This window comes from Oryctolagus cuniculus, chromosome 13, assembly GCF_051225735.1.
Source record: "Oryctolagus cuniculus isolate XC-2025 breed Fujian yellow rabbit chromosome 13, ASM5122573v1, whole genome shotgun sequence".
Classification (NCBI taxonomy): domain Eukaryota; kingdom Metazoa; phylum Chordata; class Mammalia; order Lagomorpha; family Leporidae; genus Oryctolagus; species Oryctolagus cuniculus.
The window spans coordinates 34,185,360-34,203,734 of NC_142879.1; the positions used below are offsets into that span (position 1 = coordinate 34,185,360).

The 18,375-nt window shown below is 40.3% G+C and overlaps 1 long non-coding RNA gene across 1 annotated transcript; it reads right to left on the reverse strand.

Annotated features, from left to right (window-relative positions):
- Window positions 1-2,849: 2,849 nt before the first annotated feature.
- On the reverse strand, window positions 2,850-17,934 carry LOC127483428 (uncharacterized). The gene is made up of 3 exons (XR_007909631.3): window positions 17,805-17,934; window positions 5,965-6,138; window positions 2,850-2,941 (listed from the first exon to the last, which is right to left on the reverse strand). It is a non-coding gene; the product is annotated as an uncharacterized LOC127483428 (long non-coding RNA).
- Between the last annotated feature and the right edge of the window lie 441 nt (window positions 17,935-18,375).

Genomic DNA, 18,375 nt, shown 5'->3' on the forward strand with positions numbered 1-18,375 from the left:
CATCACACATTTCCCCCAGAGGTATTCCCACCATTGCAAACCATTAGATAAACTTAAAAGAGCAAATTAGTCCTCCTGGTAGGCCTCTCCCACCCCTGTCTCCAGTTTAACATTTCAGTCATTCTATTTTCTCAGCAGATTTGAAGCCAAGCTCTCAGATCAGAACTCTCCATCCAAAAGCCTGATGTATAATACATAAAAACAATCAGCTAACAACTGGTTTTGTCAATTTCTCCTGTCTGATATCTGCTGCCTAGTGAATGAGCGGGAAGGGTTAGTGTTAGGGTAACTGCATGAGGAGTAAGCCTTGAAAAGAAAAGAATGAGAAGAGCAGAAAAATCAGAACTGTCCCAGAAGGTGAGTGTCAGTCAAGGGTTTCAAAACCCCTCAAAAAACTCTTTCAGCTCTGTCTTGATTTTGTCTGTCTCTCCTTTTTTTACACACCTGCCACCCAAGAAGCTATGAACAGTACCTATCTACTAACAAATCAACTGCCGATAACTGTAGGAGAGTCTATTCCCCTTCAGAATCAGAACAAAGCCCATTTTAAAGTATTTTTTGAAAAGTTTTAGGTTTACAGCAAAATTAAGAGGAAGGTATAGAGATTTCCCACATGCCCCTTACCTCCACAACTTGCATAGCCTTCCCCCTTATCAACATTGCCACTGTTAGCACAGATGAACCCACACTGACACATCACTACCATCCACAGTCCATGGTTCACTCTTGATATTACATATTCTTTGGTCTGGACAGATATATAATATCATTCGTCTACCACTGTTGAATCATTAGATAAACTTAAAAGAGTTTTCACAGTCGAAACCCAATGTTGATTTATTTGGCTTGTGCTATGGTTTGCATGTGGTTTGAGTATGTCCTCCAAGGGTTCCTGTACTAGATGCTTGGGCTTCACTGAGGCAGTGTTGAGAAATGGTATGACCTTTCAGGGATGTGGCCTAGTGGGAGGGGGGAGGGTAATTAAGTCATTGGGGGCACCACTCTTGGAAGAGATTGATACAGTTTTCAAGTACCTTACTTGATTCTCAGTTCTCAGTGGCTTCTTATATAGTGAGACCACCAATGCACTTGGCCCTCTGCTTCTCCACCATGTTGCGGTCAAGGGACCCTCAGTAGAAACTGAACAGATGAAGTCATCAAATTCTGGACTTTCTGCCTCCAAAACTGTGAACAAAATAAACCTCTTTTCTTTATAACATATCCAGCCTCAGATATTTTGTTATATTAGTAGAAAACAGACTAAGACAGTATCCAATAAACCAAATGAAGCATCCCAACAGCACAGTAGGGAAAGAAAAGCACAGATTCAAAAAAAAATGAAAAAGGAAGGAAGGAAGGAAGGCCCGCAGGCAAACACAGACTCTGGAGGCAGGCAAACCAGAATTCATATTTTGCCTTTACCACTCAAACCACAGTGTGGTCAAGGAAGGTTACCTTCTGAATACTTTCATTTTCTCTTTGGAAAACTAGGGTGAGTATACTTATCTCATAGGACTCAGTTATGAATAAGATGGGGGAAAATGACCAAAATTAACACACTTTGTACAATGTCATAGTAAGGAGCAGCGAGTTTCCTGCATTCTTATATATACAGCCATAATTGGGATCCTATCATGAACTTGTTCTGACATTTTGATGTGGCTTGGTTTTCTTATTTATGATAAATTGGAAAAAATGCCAATAGTCAACCCAGTTACCCATCGTAATTGTAATAGTTAAGCACCAAATACCAAGACAATACATCAAATTATAAAGACAAGTATTTCACATAAAACTGAAGGAGAAAAAGACTGGAAATAGATGACATATATTCACAACTTTAGCTGCATTCTGTGAGAAAAAGGAAATTTATTGTATCTTAATATGTTTTAATATGATTCTTCAAGAAGTTTGCATAATAACAATATTTGACAGTCAGAGGAACTTTTCCTGTAGTAGACACTGAAAAATGATTGTCATCTTGCAGATCTTTTCATTTAAACACACATGAGCTTCTCCAACACTTTGTACAATATATGGTGTAATAATCACACTTTCATGTAATTCTGTAGATGTTCATGGTATGGTACAATTAACATTATTATATGCAACTGGTTATAATTCACCAAAAAAATGCTACTTATTGTACTCCGCAGAGTGTTGTGAATGTTTTTACTTGTGTTTCAATGTTTTGGTATAGAAGAATAACTTTAGCCTCCTCTCAGCTATTAGCGAGTAGCCATTTTGGTGCCTTCTTTCTCATCTGTCATAATCTGGTGACCTGAGTGTTCAAAAAACAAATTTGGAGGTGGACATATGGCCCCGTAGTGAAGACTCTTATTAAAACAACCCTGGACTTATGTTAGAGTTCCTGGGTTCAATACACAGCTCCACTCCTGATTCTAGCTTCCTGCTAATATGGGTCCTGAGAGGCAGCAGATGATGGGTTAAGTTGTTGGGTTCCTGCCACCCACATGAAATGAAAAATCCTGGCTCCCAACTTCAGCCCAGTCTAGTCCTGGCTGCTGCAAGCATTTGGGAAGTAAATCAGAAGATGGGAGGTCTTTCTTTCTCTCCCTGTCTCTCTAATCTCAAATAAATAAATTTAATTGATTTGTTTTTGGAATAAGTAAAACAAAAACAATGTTGTCAACCATAGTTATCCTACTGTGGAACACTTGTATTCAAAGGCTATTTGAGGATTACCTGAGGTAAGTAAAATGGTAACCACCCAAGAAGTTAGAAGGGAAGAAAATAAGAATCCTGTCAACCTATATGTGCTGGGCTGTAACTGGCTATGCAATCTTAAAGTGCGTTAGAAGAAACTTAAAAGGCTAAGTCTAGAAGTTGTTCACTAGTGGGCCAAGGCAGCTAGTAATAAAAGTCAAACTTACCATGCTTCTTGGGTCCAGTACTTCTCAAAGACAGGTCCTCAGTCCATCTAGGGAAGAGGGAGTGGTAATAACTATTGAGAAAACAGACTCTCAGACTCCATCCCAGAACTCCTGAATATAATATGTGAAAATGATCCTGAAATTAACATTTTTCACAAAAAATGCATTTTCAAAAATTCAGAATGTGAAAACAGACTTTAAAGGTGAAAATAATAAACAGACAAAATACATTCACCATTGAAAGACAAAATCAAAAATGTACTGATAGGAAGCAGAAAAAACAGAAAAGCCAGTCCATTTCCTCATGTTCTGATGTCATTAAGAAAGCACCCATGTGACTCATTCCCAATTCAACTGCCTCTGGAGAAGCTTATTCAAAAATTACCCTAGAGTGAGCATCTGGCCTAGCAGTTAAGTTGCCATGCCCCACAGTGGAAGGCCTGGGTTAGACACCTGCTCTATTCTTCCAACTTCCTGCTGATGCAGATCCCAGGAGGCAGCAGTGATGGTTCAAATGGTTGGGTTCCTGCCACCCACACTGAGGACCTGGATATAGTTCCCAGCTCTTGGCTTCAACCTCCAGGTCAGGACCATTTGGAGAGTGAGCCAGTAGATGGGATCTCTCTCTCTCTCTCTCTCTCTCTCTCTCTCTCTCATATAAGTAAATATTAAAAGTTGAGAAAAAAATTACCTCGCTCTTCTTAAATTAGTTTCACAGGTAAGTAAATTTGAAAAATAAGAGTGGAAACAGGGAATATTTGTTTTCCCTAATATATACTAAACACTCAATATTAAATTTTTCTTAAGATTTGAAGGCCTTCAGAGAAAGGCCTTAGTAGAAAAATATACTGTTTTGTTGGATGTGAATGCATCTTTCGAGAAAACCAACTGAGTTGCACTTCTCCCTCTCTCTGTAACTCTGACCTTCAAATAAAATCTTAAAAAAAAAAAAAGAAACAGGATTGAATCCCCAATGCCTACTGAAAAAAGGCCCAAGTTCTTATTTTAACATATAGCACCCCAACCTGCCATTCTAGTCTGGTTTTCATAATTTTCCTTAATGCATATATGGAAGATCAAGGAGCAAGTAAAGAAGTAACCAGAAGACTAAGAATCAATTAAAAAGCCATGAATGGTCTGTGAGACCCAATGTCAGCAGAGCAGTAGAATGAGTCACAATGGGTATGAAACAACTGAGGCATAAAGAGGAGCCAAAGACACAGTTGAAGTACCAAGTAATTCGTTAGGGAAATCAGACAATAAAAAGAATATGAACAATACGGCAGCATTCTGGGGGAGTTAGGAGTGACAAGGAGCAGCTTTGTGGTGGCGGTAGCAGAAGATGGTGGTAGTGTTAAGTGTTGGTAGTAGGTGAGATCAGTAGAGAGAAGATGAATCCTCAGATTCCCCCATCCAAAATTACAGCAGAAAAGAAAGGCACTCATTCACAACTGGGGAAAAAAGAGGAACAAGTCCAGGGCCTTTACCAAGCCAGAATTCTACAGTCAAATCTTGAAAAACATTAATGAGAACCTTGGCTTTGAGTAGAAATTTCATTTCCGTATATTTTAGGAAATGAGAGGGCAAAATTAATTAAATATAAATTTACTTATTTATACATTTGTCTATTCCTCAACTTGTCCCACAAGGAATCTAAGACAGCCACAAAGCAGTATGTGCTGGATAAAAGCCACTACATCCTGGAATATGAGCTAAACTCTCTTGGCCCCCACTTCTATAAGATTGAAGCAAATAGATCATAAACAAAGAGCTCAAAGGGCCAAGCTCTTAAACAGAAGGAAATAAAACCATGAAGGGCCATGATGAGAAGGGGAAGGTACTCCAGGTGTACCTGAGTGCTGAATTCATTCCCACCACATCAAAAGCAACAGCATGGCCCCTAATTCCAATTGCTGAAACATTTTAACAGCTGGGAATTAAAATAAGCTGTCAGCCAGCTCAAAAAGATTTTTTAATTCAAAATAAATCAGGCTAACAACCTGCAGATGTTTGGAAAGAAAATGTTTGGGTGACTCATTTTCAAAACCCAATTCCGTAACTTTGCCATTTTAGAGTTTCTGAATGACAGCTACCTGCCCTTTGCTTCTAATCAACTGAGAAACTGTTACATTGGCATTGTAGACTTGACATTGGTTTAATATGCTGATGAACAATCATGAATTCCATCTGGTAAATGAAACTAAAACTGGGAGTCAAAAGCACAAAATTGGTCAGGTAGTCTGTGGTTTCTCCAGGGATCCATCACTCTCTGGTAGTAGGAGGAGATTATCAGTTCCACCCAAAATTCTTTGTTCTTGGGCTTCCATTAATATTTTTACCACATTCTCAGAATAAGTAGAGATCATCTCAATTATAAGTTTAACAATAGAATAGACAAAAGGGGGAAGAAGAAGCTGCAAGAAGAATGAGTAATATCTCACTCTAAAGATTAATGGCAAAATACTACTTAGCACCTCAGAATCTACCAGGGCTAGTGAATATCCTGCCCATGGGCCGTAGAAGGCTGCCAAACTTAGCTGGTCTGACCCACAGAGGCAACTGCAGGTAGGACTCAAAATTCAATGAATCTACAGCAGGCTAATTTTTAATTGATAAGTGTGGATGGTCCACAAATGATATTATAGATATCCAAGTGGCCCTTGGCAGTAAAAAAGAGTCTCTACCCTTACGAGGACAACATGGCAGGTGCATACATCAGTGGGCCATCAATGGGGGAAGAAGGAATAAATCTTCAGGCTCTCCAAATGAGAACTGGCTAGGTCAGTTAGGAACTCGGTTCTTTCTCTGGTGAATATGAAACAGACCACAACAATAATTTAGCACTAAATCTGGATCTAAAATCTGGGGAGCTGTTGGTTGATCAAAGTGTTGAGGCAGAGGCATAAGATTGCTGCCAGTGGGATTTGAGCCTTCTCATTCATTCTCACATTTTTACACTCTCCTCCCACCCCGCCCCCGCCACACACACACACACACACACACACACACAGAAGGCCTTCTCTCCTCTTTATTTTCCCCTAGCCTCATATTACTGATGCTGGAAACTCACCTGTGATCCGATTCTGTTTTTTTTATGAATCCATAGGCCTCCGCACAATCCCTCCAGAGGGTCTCACATAGCAAATTACAACAGAAATCTGCCAACAAGTCTGTCTCCACCTCTTGTGTTTGAAAGCAAAAGTCATGTCTTGACATCTTCGTATCTTCATCACCTATATAGGATCTTACATACAATAATCAATTGATTACCACTGCTAAACCATTCAATTAGGTTCATATAGTTGAAAATTAAAAGGATAAAAACTCCTTTTCAAACACAGAAGTTCCCCCAAAATGTTCTTGAGATATGAAGTCAGTTTTCCAAAATCTTGATGACCTTTCTTCAGTCAAAATGACCTATAAGACCAGAAGCCAAAACAATAATAGGTCTTTGACTAAAGGTTACTTGATCAAACTGAGAAGGAAAATTTTTCAGAAATATAATACATTTATTTCTATCTTTGAAGCCTCCTCACATCTCACTAATAGAGCAAAAGAAAATATCTCTCCCTTCCTCCGAATCCCTTTGACCCAGAATCAGACACTATCAAAAAGTGTAAAGCCATTGAAGCTTAACTATAACAGAACAAAAGGCCAGAATGAATGATGTGTTCAACAGCGATCCCATTTGCTTTACTCACCACACAAACATGATGGAAAGATGCAAAGAGTCACTACATAAAGCTGAGGACCATCTCACTGCAGTCAACATCCTTGATAAATGAAAATCACTTGACTACCAAGACTGCTTTCCTTTACGGCAAGGATCAACAGCCAAGAGGACATCCAGTGACCTTGGTTTTCTCCTACATTATAGAAAATAGACTTTCTCTAGCCATAATTACATCAAATCTAATTTGTCAGAATCAAGTACCTTTGGACATGGCTGTAACTACCAACTAGTTAGCACTACCCTGAACAAGTCATATCATTTAGTCCATCAACAAATATCACCCAAATTCTCATTGCGCTATGCAACAGGCTGGAAATGCAATGAAGAGGTGGATAGACATGGTCACTACTCTCACAGAGCTTAATCTGGCTCTCCTCATTATAGAACCCCTTTCTTGGCAAACTCAGGCTCCAGATACAAGGAATTATATTTTGTAATATATGTCAGGTGTCAAACATGGCACCTGGTAAATAACACGGGCTCATTAAATGGAAGCTGTTGCTATGACAACTAAAAAAAGAGGTAATGTCTATAGTCTATGGACTATACAATATAATACAATTATTGCTGCTGTCATTTCTATTATAGAGAATTTTTAGAACAAATTGTTATGATAAAATAAATGTACCTCCATTCATTAAAATTCAGAATTTTATACTCATCTAAGTTCCAACTGCAGCTGTTCTGGTAGCTTGTATATACTTTATACCCTAGAAAATGTTTCTAAGTAGTTTCATCTTACACTACTCCCCCATAAGTGCCCTATACCTCTAGCTGAATCAAATGGCTTGAATTTGCCTGATATTGACCAGCTCAGCCATCCTGGACCCAACAGGATCAAGCAGACTTGAGTTGGGTGGCACCATTTACAACCATATATCATTCATTGACAGTGTGAGTCAAGAGACTGGCATTGTGCTGTAGCAGGTTAAGCCTCCACCTGCGGTGCCAGCATCTCATATGGGTGCTGCTTTGAGTCCTGGCTGCTTCACTTCTGATCCGTCTCCCTGCTAATGGCCTGGGAATGTAGCAAAGAATGGCCCAAGTGCTTGGGCCCTGTACCCATTTGGGAGACCTGGAAGAAGCTCCTTGCTCTTGGCTTCAATCCAGCCCATACCTGGCCATTGCAACCCTTTGGGGAGTGAACCGACAGATGGAAGACTTTTCTCTCAGTCTCTCCCTCTATCTCACTGTAATTCTGCCTTTCAAGTAAATTTCTTTAAAAAAAAAAAAAAAGTGTGAGTAATGTTCTGGCATACCTTTCTATCCCTGATAGCTTCTTGCTTGGTTCCTGGGATGTAGTATACTTATTGTTTAAGTGTTCATTATTTTTAAAATAATGATTAAATAGATGAACAGGAGGGAAAAAACAGAATGATTAAATAGATGAACAGGAGGGAAAAAACAGAATGTCCTAATCATCTTCTCATTTGAAAACTAAATCACACTCCTAGTGATATTTATTCATCAAGAATTCAACAAGCATTTAATAAAATACACAATTAACTATTGTGTGCACATCATTGTGATGGCCTATAAATGACATAAAAATGACATAGACGCTGTATACACAGCGTATTTTGAAGGCTATCAAAAATTTTGGAGATTGTATTACTCTACCCTATCATCTTTCAACTTATGAAACTGAAATGCATGAAGTTTATCTTACTCAAAAAATAATGACAGGGGTTGGTTTTTGTCACAGATGTTAACATGCTACTTGAAATGCCCTACCTCCTATACCAGAGTTCCTGGTTAGAGTTCTGACTCTGTTTCTAATTCCTGCTACCTGGTAATGTTCACCTTGAGGTACAAGCACTCGAGTTCCTGCTACCCACATGGAAGACCTGGATAGAGTTCCAGTTTCCTGCCTTTGGCCTGGCCCAGCCCTAGCTGTTGCAGGCAATTAGGAAGTGAACCACCTGATGGAAGATCTCTGTCTCTGGCTCTCTCTGCTTCTCTGCTTTTCAAATCAATAAAAAGTAAATTAATTTTAAAAAATTACAACTAACATATATTGTACTCTTACCATGTGCCAAATAGTTTACATGTACTAAGTCCTTTAGTTCTCAACATCACACAGTGAAGGGCTATTGTTATCCTTATTTCACAGATAAGAAAACTTAGCACTGCAGTGATAAAGTAATTTGCCCAAGATGAAGTCAAGCCAAAGAAGGAAACTGCAAGTCTCCCATCCAATTCTTATGCTACCTCACCGCAATGAGTAAACAACTGAAATGATCCAAAAGCAACGCATGAGCAGAATTCCAAGCAGAAACACTGTCAACCTGGTATCTGTCAACACAGTCAAGAGCTACCTCAGCAATGACAGGGATTGTCACTTTCTGCAGCCCAGCAGAGGCAGGTAGATTCAAGCTGCACAGTAGCTTGTGACTTCTCATTTCTCATGGCTTATTCAATGCTATCCTGGCTCCTTTAACAAGAGAATAAAAGGTTGATTTTCTCTCTCTCTGCTCCTACCTCTGTGTCTGGGGCACAACCCGAGAGGCAGAAAGATGTGTGGGATTTTAGATTCAAAACCACAGGCCATCCCTCAAGCCACATAGTCACTCACCGGAGCAGACACCTCTGAGTCCATTGTCAATTACTGACAATGTAATTGTCCCTGAACCCCAACTGCAAAGCATCAGACAGGAAATCACTTGCCTCTACAAATCACTTCTGCCACCTAGTGTGAAGAGACCTAGACAGATGATCTAGGTTGACAGAAGAAATCAAATTTAACCCCAAAGTGCAAAATATTTTTAAATGCATGTCAATTACTTTCCCTGGACTATTTTGTAAGCTGTGAAACAAGTGAACATTCAGAGATCAGATGAAAAATAATTAAGGTCATGTTATGAACGAGCCAAAGACTTTTCGACAAAGGAATGTACCATGAGCCTAAGTTCCAAGATATGCCACATTTACTTTAAGATCAAAATCACATGTGCAAACTACAATAATTTCACATCAGCAGGGACCAATCCAATGAGATTTTATCTGTATCTACTGTGAAATTGTTTCTCTGAAGAAACCACAGTGCAGAAGTATATTTGAGAGATGAGAAAAATCTCTGTTTACTTTGTTGTTATCAGTGTCATCCTCGTGAAAAAGGGCTCTGTTTCATGTAGGATAATGTTTTCCAAAATTTCCGTCTGTTAGACACAGTAGGTTTCATACAGTTGTCCCTGTATCACCTCTCAGTGCAGACTGGAGGCATAACACCATGGTGAAATTCAAAAAAAAGCTATCTACGTAAGAGACCAAGATATTGGGCACCCACAGCTTTCCAGGGGGTGTGGCTTTACTCAAAAAGAAAGTAACATAAGGGCAATCTGCTTCTCCATAAGAACTATTTCTCAGGGCCAACATTGTGGCATAGCAGATTATGCTGGCATCCCATATGGACATTGGTTCAATTCCCTGCTGTTCTACTTCTGATCCGGCTTCCTGCTGATGAGCCTAGGAAGGAAGCAGAGGATGGTCCAAGTACTTGGGCCCTTGCACACATAGGATACCTGGAGGAAGTTCCAGGCTCCTGACTTCAGTTGGCCCAGCTCTGGCTGTTGCAGCCATTTGGCAAGTAAAGCAGAAGATGGAGGATATTTATCTATCTATCTATCTCTGTCTCTAGCTCTAGCTCTCACTTCCCCCCTCCAGCCCATACCTCTTACTCTCAAATAAACAAACCTTTAAAAACAAAAGCAAAAAAACTTTCTCACAACATGGAAAAGCAGTAGACAAAAGAGTTCAAGTCTGAAACTCTTGGAAATACCTTGGAGTGAAAATATTCTATGATTTCAACGAATACAATACTCATTTGCATCAACAAACAACCAGAAAAGTGGTAAGGTGGATGTTCGCTAATGGAAATTTAAAAAGGTCAAACAAGCACTGTACCAGAGCAATTGAACCAAACAAACAAACAAATAAACCATCTAGGGTTAGTAGTAAAGTCACTCTTAAATCTGAGTTAAAATGCAAAAGCTAAATTCAGAGTTAAAACTGTAACACTTGGGGTCGGCGCTGTGGTATAGTGGGTAAAGCAGTCGCCTGTATTGCCGGCATCCTATATGGGTGCCAGTTCTAGTCCCGGCTGCTCCACTTCCAATTCAGCTCTCTGCTATGGCCTGGGAAAGCCGCAGAAGATGGCCCATGTCCTTAGGCCCCTGCACCCGTGTAGGAGACCCATAAGAAGCTTCTGGTTCCTGGCTTTGGATCGGCCCAGCTCTGGCCATTGTGGCCATCTGGGGAATGAACCAGCAGATGGAAGACTTTCTGTCTGCCTCTCTCTCTCTCTCTCTCTCTCTCTGCCTCTGCCTCTCTAATTCTGCCTTTCAAATAAATAAATAAATCTTTAAAAAAAATTATAACACTTACCCACAGCCCAGCACCCACCCACCAGATGCACACAGCACTCATATACAAGTAGAATACACTGTAATCTTATTCTCAAATTATCTAGGGTAGTAAATACAGACTTTTGGAGAGAACTTTGGGAAACCAGAAAGGCAGTCAGATCAGACTCCCAGGCTGGCAAACCCCCAGTGACTAGTGCAGGGAAAAGGAGTATGAGAAACGCCTCTTCAGGCCCAGCAAAGGGAATCCAGTTACATCATAGGAGGGGGAAACCACTTCAAAGCCCAGATATTGGCAGCCTGAATCCCACAAAGGACTGAAATGAAATACTACCTATTTCACCAGGCCTGGAGCTACGAGTCAAACAACTTAATTCCTCCACAGAGCCTTGGTTAACGACCAAGATCCTGGTCTCTCCCTGATCCACTCAGCATATTGAGTGCAGTTTATCTTCACATACGTGTTTCATTTTTTGAAAAGCTATATGAGATGATGGAAAAGCATAAATTAAAGAGGCACTTTGTGAGACCAAAAAAAAAGGCATAATTTTTCTTTTTAATCATACCACTATAAAGTCCTTTTAGAGTCCCAACCAGTAGATGCTGAGTTACTAAAAGAGAAAGAAGCAAGAGGCTGCACTATAAAAATGGGGAATTTGGTTTCTAGGCCCAGGAACCTAAACTGGTTATCTCAGACAGTAATTCTTTTAAAAAATGTTTTCCAAAAACAGAGGCTCATATCCCATTGAGATAGTGCCAGGGGAGCTCCTAAGCTCCTGTCCAGCATCTTGCCTTAAAAGGGTCTAGCAATATCAAGGACAGAAGAATTCAAAAACATTCAGAATTTGTATCACTATGGTGCAGTTTATCAATAGTAGGGCAGTCATGGGTGGGTTGGGACAGGATATATATATAGGAACTCCCTCTACTTTCTGTTCAATTTTGCTTAAATTTCAAACTGCTTTCAAGAATGTCTATTAATTATCAAAAAAGCTTTAAAAAGAAAAATACATATATGTCTATATATATGTAATATATATATGTGTGTATACACACACACACACACACACAGAAGTCCTACTACATATATGTCCAACATTCTTTTTATTTCTCCTTTTCTCTGCTCATTCTATGCTTTGTATCACAACTGTCATTCCCTATTCCAAATCAGAGTGCCTCTCCTCCTTCCTGAAAACTGCTAAAAGCTCAATGCCATGCCTAACACAAGAAAATTTTTCTGCAAGTCACATGGATTTGTAAAGCTCATTTAGAGGCCTACCATCTTTACGCCACCTGTCCTCGATCTTGTTTCCTGATCGTTCAGGTGTTTGCTTTGTCCTCTCTAAGAAGACAATTAGTTCTTTAAAGGTATATTTAATTGTTTCAGGAATCTCCTGGCCCCTATTTAGCCACACAACAGAGTAGATACTCAGGAAACAGTTCCTGACTGATTTTAAGTTCTAGAAAAACTAGAATTTAGCCTGAACTAGACCTCATCCCTCTCAGGTTCAGGGACATGGCCAGGGTATGTGTGGAATGTATAGTGGATTGCATAACTAAAAATGGGACAGGCTTCCCATGTTTTTCTATTTTTTTTTTTCTTTTTGACAGGCAGAGTGGACAGTGAGAGAGAGAGACAGAGAGAAAGGTCTTCCTTTTTCCCTTGGTTCACCCTCCAATGGCCACCATGGCTGGCGCGCTGCGGCCGGCGCACCGCGCTGATCCAATGGCAGGAGCCAGGTACTTATCCTGGTCTTCCATGGGGTGCAGGGCCCAAGCACTTGGGCCATTCTCCACTGCACTCCCTGGCCACAGCAGAGAGCTGGCCTGGAAGAGGGGCAACCGGGACAGAATCCGGCGCCCCGACCGGGACTAGAAGCCAGTGTGCCGGCGCTGCAAGGTGGAGGATTAGCCTAGTGAGCCGTGGCGCCGGCCCCCATGTTTTTCTTATCATTTGCCATGCCCTGAACTACAGGCTTTTCTTGCCTAGTGCTCAAAGGCTATGAATTACATCTTACACACATTCAGAAAGCATAGAACAGTTATTAAAGAAAGGCATCAAAAACTATAGCAAAGGGATTTCCATTTTCATCAAGTGCTAAAAATTTTAGAGCCATCAGGCAAACTGTTCAACAGCATGTCTATGAGTGAGCCTGGCAGATTTGGGACAAATCTAAGTAATTGGCGCTCAAACAGAGGAAGAAGAATATGCAAGCAAGGGCCTGTGTCCGAAGGAGCCTGGGATTCACCCTTGCCATAAGACAAAGAAGTCTGCTGCGGAGAGAGTTAGCTCTGCAGAAAACCTGACGTGACTGAGAAGCCAGTCTCAAATTGAGTTAGTTGGCTTATTTTTATTTTTTTTTAATAGAGTCAGCCTGAGGCACAATTTTCAAATGGGGAAAGTTAGCCCTGAACTCATTCACAGCCCTTCTTTCTACACTGATCTTGCCTCTGTCCATCAAGCATTCTCCAGGTTGGTCTTCATGCTGTCAACAGCCAGATTCCAGGAGCCTCAATCCCTGACTCTGCGCAGGCCTGCTCTTTAATGATGGCTCACATCTTCTAACTCTGTATCAAGTACTATGTTTGTGAACAATTCTCTCTTCTTATTTGGAAAACAATCTGATAAATACACAGAACTGTGAAACCTCTGAACAAAATAGGTTTCTTAGAGATTATTTCACATGACTCCTTCATGCCTAACAGAAGCCACGGAGCTGGCATGATTTGCTGTAGTCCTCACAGGTAAGGAGTAGCCAAACCAGGACCACTCAAAACCCTCCTGATTTCCCAACTCATTGCACTTCCATACATACCACTCAGTAATTTATTCCACAAATATTATCTGGGTACCAACCAAGGGCCAGATCCTATGCCAAACTTCAAAATTGGGATCATCAAGATATTAGAGAGCTACTAAAGTTCAGTATTACCCTTTGAATCATTCATTCATTCAAAAATTAACTGAATATACACTGTGTGTTAAATTCTTCTTACAGGTTGATCCAGGAATATCTGAAATGTAATCATTGCAATGGCTTTGGACTAGTTGAACTTAGCTAGTCTGGAACTAAGCTTTCATGAACTCCTTCCTCCCTTGGGTGCAGATTAGGGTTGACCTCAAGAGAAATCTACCCGCAATCCAGAAGAGAGAGGTAAAGCAGTTGTGTTGCAAGGTTGATGAAGGTACTAAGGGCTGTTGTAGATGACATGCTGGTTAGCATGAAGCCACAACCAAAGCAGCAGCTGTTCTAGTTCCATCAGATCTCCCTCCTTCAGTTCTGAATGTCAACTTTGGAGGTGTAGGTGTAAGTTCTAGGTTTTCCTCCCAAGTCCAGCTTTGTTTTCCCCAATTGACAGCTCTGCGGAGCAATACAAACTTCAGTTTATCATCAGACAAGACAGATAACAGCCCTCTTTAAACGTCTTCACCAGTTCCCACAGTATAACAAAGTTAAATTTCTATCACAAACTGCATCTTCCATATCATAAATCCCCTCTTCTTTCACTGACTGAAACTTGATAAATATCCTTAAAGATCCTTTTAATGCAATATTTCTGAAGTATGAGTCATGTGTGAACTCTTTAAACCAAGCAAGTTGTAATTTCCCAGTGTTGAACTTAAATTATTTTTATTATAGGTACAAATATTAATCAAGATAAATTATTAGCTTTGAGTAATAAGTCTAAATAAAATTAAACAATGAAATTCAGTCAATTACATTAATTCAAGGTAGCTGATAACATCATTTTCTGAAAAGAAGTCACAAATGAGCCTGCAGCACAGGATATTTTACCATCCCAAACCTGTACTACTGGGTGCTTTGTGATAATTCAATGCCAAAACATCATAATGTACTCCATAAATATAAATATGCACAATGATATGTCAATTTAAAAAAGAAAAGAAAAATACTTCTGGCCTGTTCTATATTCTATATTCAAATATTCAAATTATTACAAAGCCTTCTTTCATACAGCTTTCTGGGGGTGTCATTTACCTTCACTTGGTGCAAACACATTATGTAGTGACAAATTTAAACTCTAGTCTGCCTAGTAAATATTAAGACATTAACTTTACTAGTGCCCAGGTTGACTACTTCAATCCCTCCTTTTTGCTCATGCTGCTCCCTGGGGACCCCACCCTTCCAGGCTTAGTTGAATTCCTCATCCTGGCAACTAAGACAATCTTTCCCAAGAGAACAAGGCATTCAACTTCCTACGCACAAGAGCTGCCAGCCAAAGAAAAGCCAACTCTTTACTGGAGATCAGAGAGCAACACACACCCAGTTCTGCCATATGTTGGAAAATCCAATAAAAGAGTAAAGACTGTCTTCCCTGCTTCTTCATAATAATCCAGAATAGCCAATAGCTGCTACACAGCTTCCAATCATTTGGAAATATCAGCCTGAAAGGTCAAACTCTGGCAAGCTCCACACTCAGACTAAGAAAGCCTGTGATAGACATGAAAACTTCAACTGCCCAACTGGGTTACTGGACCCCCTTTCTTGTTTTTGTTTTTGTTTTTTTTTTTAGAAAGCTTTTATTTAATAAATATAAATTTCGTAAGTACAACTTTTGGACCACAGAGGTTCTTCCCCCCATACCCATCCTCCCACCTCCAAACTATCCCACCTCCTACTCCCTCTCCCATCCCATTCTTCATTAAGCTTCATTTTTAATTATCTTTATATACAGAAGATCAAATCTATACTAAGTAAAGATTTCAAGTTTGCACCACACAGACACACAAAGTGTAAAGTACTGTTTGAAGACTAGTTTTATCGTTAATTCTCATAGTACAACTCATTAAGGACAGAGGTCCTACATGGGGAGCAAGTGCACAGTGACTCCTGTTGTTGATTTAACAATTTGCACTCTTATTTATGAAGTCAGTAATCACCCGAGGCTCTTGTCATGAGCTGCCAAGACTATGGAAGCCTCTTGAGTTCACAAACTCCGACATTATTTAGACAAGGCCATAATCAAAGTGGAAGTTCTCTCCTCCCTTCAGAGAAAGGTACCGCCTTCTTAGATGGGCCCCCTTTCTCACCCAGAAAGCCATGGAGCATCAAAGGGCTTGTAAAGCTTACAAAGGACTGCCAGACTCTGATAACAGAACTACTGCTCCAAGTTATATTTAACCCTCATGTGACTCTGAATTCACACAAATCTAGAAGACATTTCCAAAGCCTCAGACACCATACACTTGTAATCATGCTTATTTGTAAAAACTAGCTTAGTTGTTGCTTTTCTACATGTGGAGTGGAATTAAAATCTGTGCTTCAACTTGAATTTACCTTCAATTTGAATTTAGGCTCAACTGTGCTTCAGTTTGAATTTAGGCTCAACTGGTCATCAGTGAAGCAGTAAAACTGCTTGTGGGACTCCTCTACCTCAAATGATAAAACTGGAAGCGTCAAATGCTCAGATAAATCTAGGGAGAGAAGACCCATGATAAATTTGTAATAAAAGCTTGAATGTGAAGAAGGCAGCAGTGCCAGATGTTGGTGGCACCCAGGTCTCCCCACAACCTCCTACTCTCACTCTCCAACAAGTCAGGTGCAGACACTACTGGACTAGGGCTCCCTGAGCCACACTGTAATGTCCCCAAGGCAAGCAAGCAGTGCTGCTTTCCTGGAAAAATCTGCCACTGTGCAGGCCCCTCCTCCAAGGCTCATTCTCCCTGTGGGAAGTCAGTGAATGAAATGAAATCAGATGTGCAAAAGAAGGATGGTCACAATCACAGTAAAGGCTGCTGTTCCCCTGAGCCTTATTGCACACCAGACATGGTCCTTAAGCCTTGACCAATAGTCTCCCATTTCATTGTCACAACAGTCTTTCATTTTTCAAAAACAGAGTGGGGGCTTAAAAAAAGTGAAGAATCTTGCCCACTCTACTATATAGGTGAGGAAGGAAGTGGGTTCCATTTGATATCAAATCCCAGCTCTTGGCCATTCACTCCTCCAACCTGCACTTGGCACAGCTGTGTTAGCACAGTATGACTTCTCTCACCTTACTGAATTTTATTACAGGTTTGAAATCTCTTTCACCTGCCCATTCCCAATTAAATGAGAAATAAGCCTCCTGGTATATATTTTCCATATTTCTTTAAAAACATCTTTTTTAATATTTACAGCCAAGCATTGTTTAAACCCCAGTATGTGCCACATGAGGTATATCTTCCCTTCAAGAAGCCTTTTACATCAGTTTAACAATTGCTTACTTTAGTAAGTGCAATTGTTAATCACAGAGCTGTTATGCCAATCAAACCTTTTACACTACTAGTTTTAACCAAAATATTGTTTATTTAACCTATATCCCATGTGAGCAGGGATCATGTCTCCCTTAATGTCTGGTCTGTTGTTTGGCTCAAAGATTCATAAAAAAGAATAAAGGAGAGGAGGGAGAGAGGAAGAAACAGAGAGTGATACTTAAAATCCCTCCATCCCTTGAAGGCTAGGTGTAGAGATACACAGCAGTTACCCTGAAATAGCTATAAGTCAAATGAGGGAAACAGAGTTGGAAACAAATAATTAAGACATAGCCAAAGGAACAGTATCTATCACAGTAGTAGGTGCAAGGTAATGTGAGAGCTGGGATGGGGCCTGTGAAGACTTCCCAGAGGAATGATAGCCAACATTGAAGAAAGCATGGTGTAGGGAACTGGGAACCAACCACTGGGAAAAGCTGTGAGGAAACCAGGTCAGGTGCTTCGCCATACAATTTTATTTAAGTTCCCCAGTAATCCTGGGTGATGGGCAATACCAGGAACATTTTTACAGGAGAAAACTGAGAGTTGAGATATTAACCTACCTGCCAAAGATCACAGCTTATAAATCTTGGATGCAGAAGTCCACTGCTTTCCCATGGATGGTCTGGCTAGCAAGCTGGCCACTTAAGCTGCAACCCTCTTCTATTGTTCTTGAGAGTTTCCAGGTTTTGCAGTTCATTTGATGATTTGGCTTTTACATGAACAAAGAAGTTTGTTTTCATGGCTGATCCTCCTTTCATTCTTTAGACTCTCCTGCCCTCTTGTGGCTTTGGAGTGTTACAGCCACTTGTGTTGCCTCCCAACATCACAGAGAATGTTGATCTAATAATGAGCCCTGGACTGCAGCCTGATCCCCTCCTTGTTTAAAAACCAAAACAAAACAAAGCTTGAACTAAGAGTACTTTTGCAAATATTTTCAAACAATAACTCATGGTTTTAACTGGTCATACATATTTCAAATAGTCAAAGATCCACCCAAATAGAGGTGGAAGGGGGGAAGAGGAGGAGGCAAGCATACATCACATTCTGTGACGGGAGGTAGTGCTTGCATCCTTACAAAGCCCAGCTCCAGGGAAGTATGACGTCAATGTAAAGCATAACATCTATGGCACC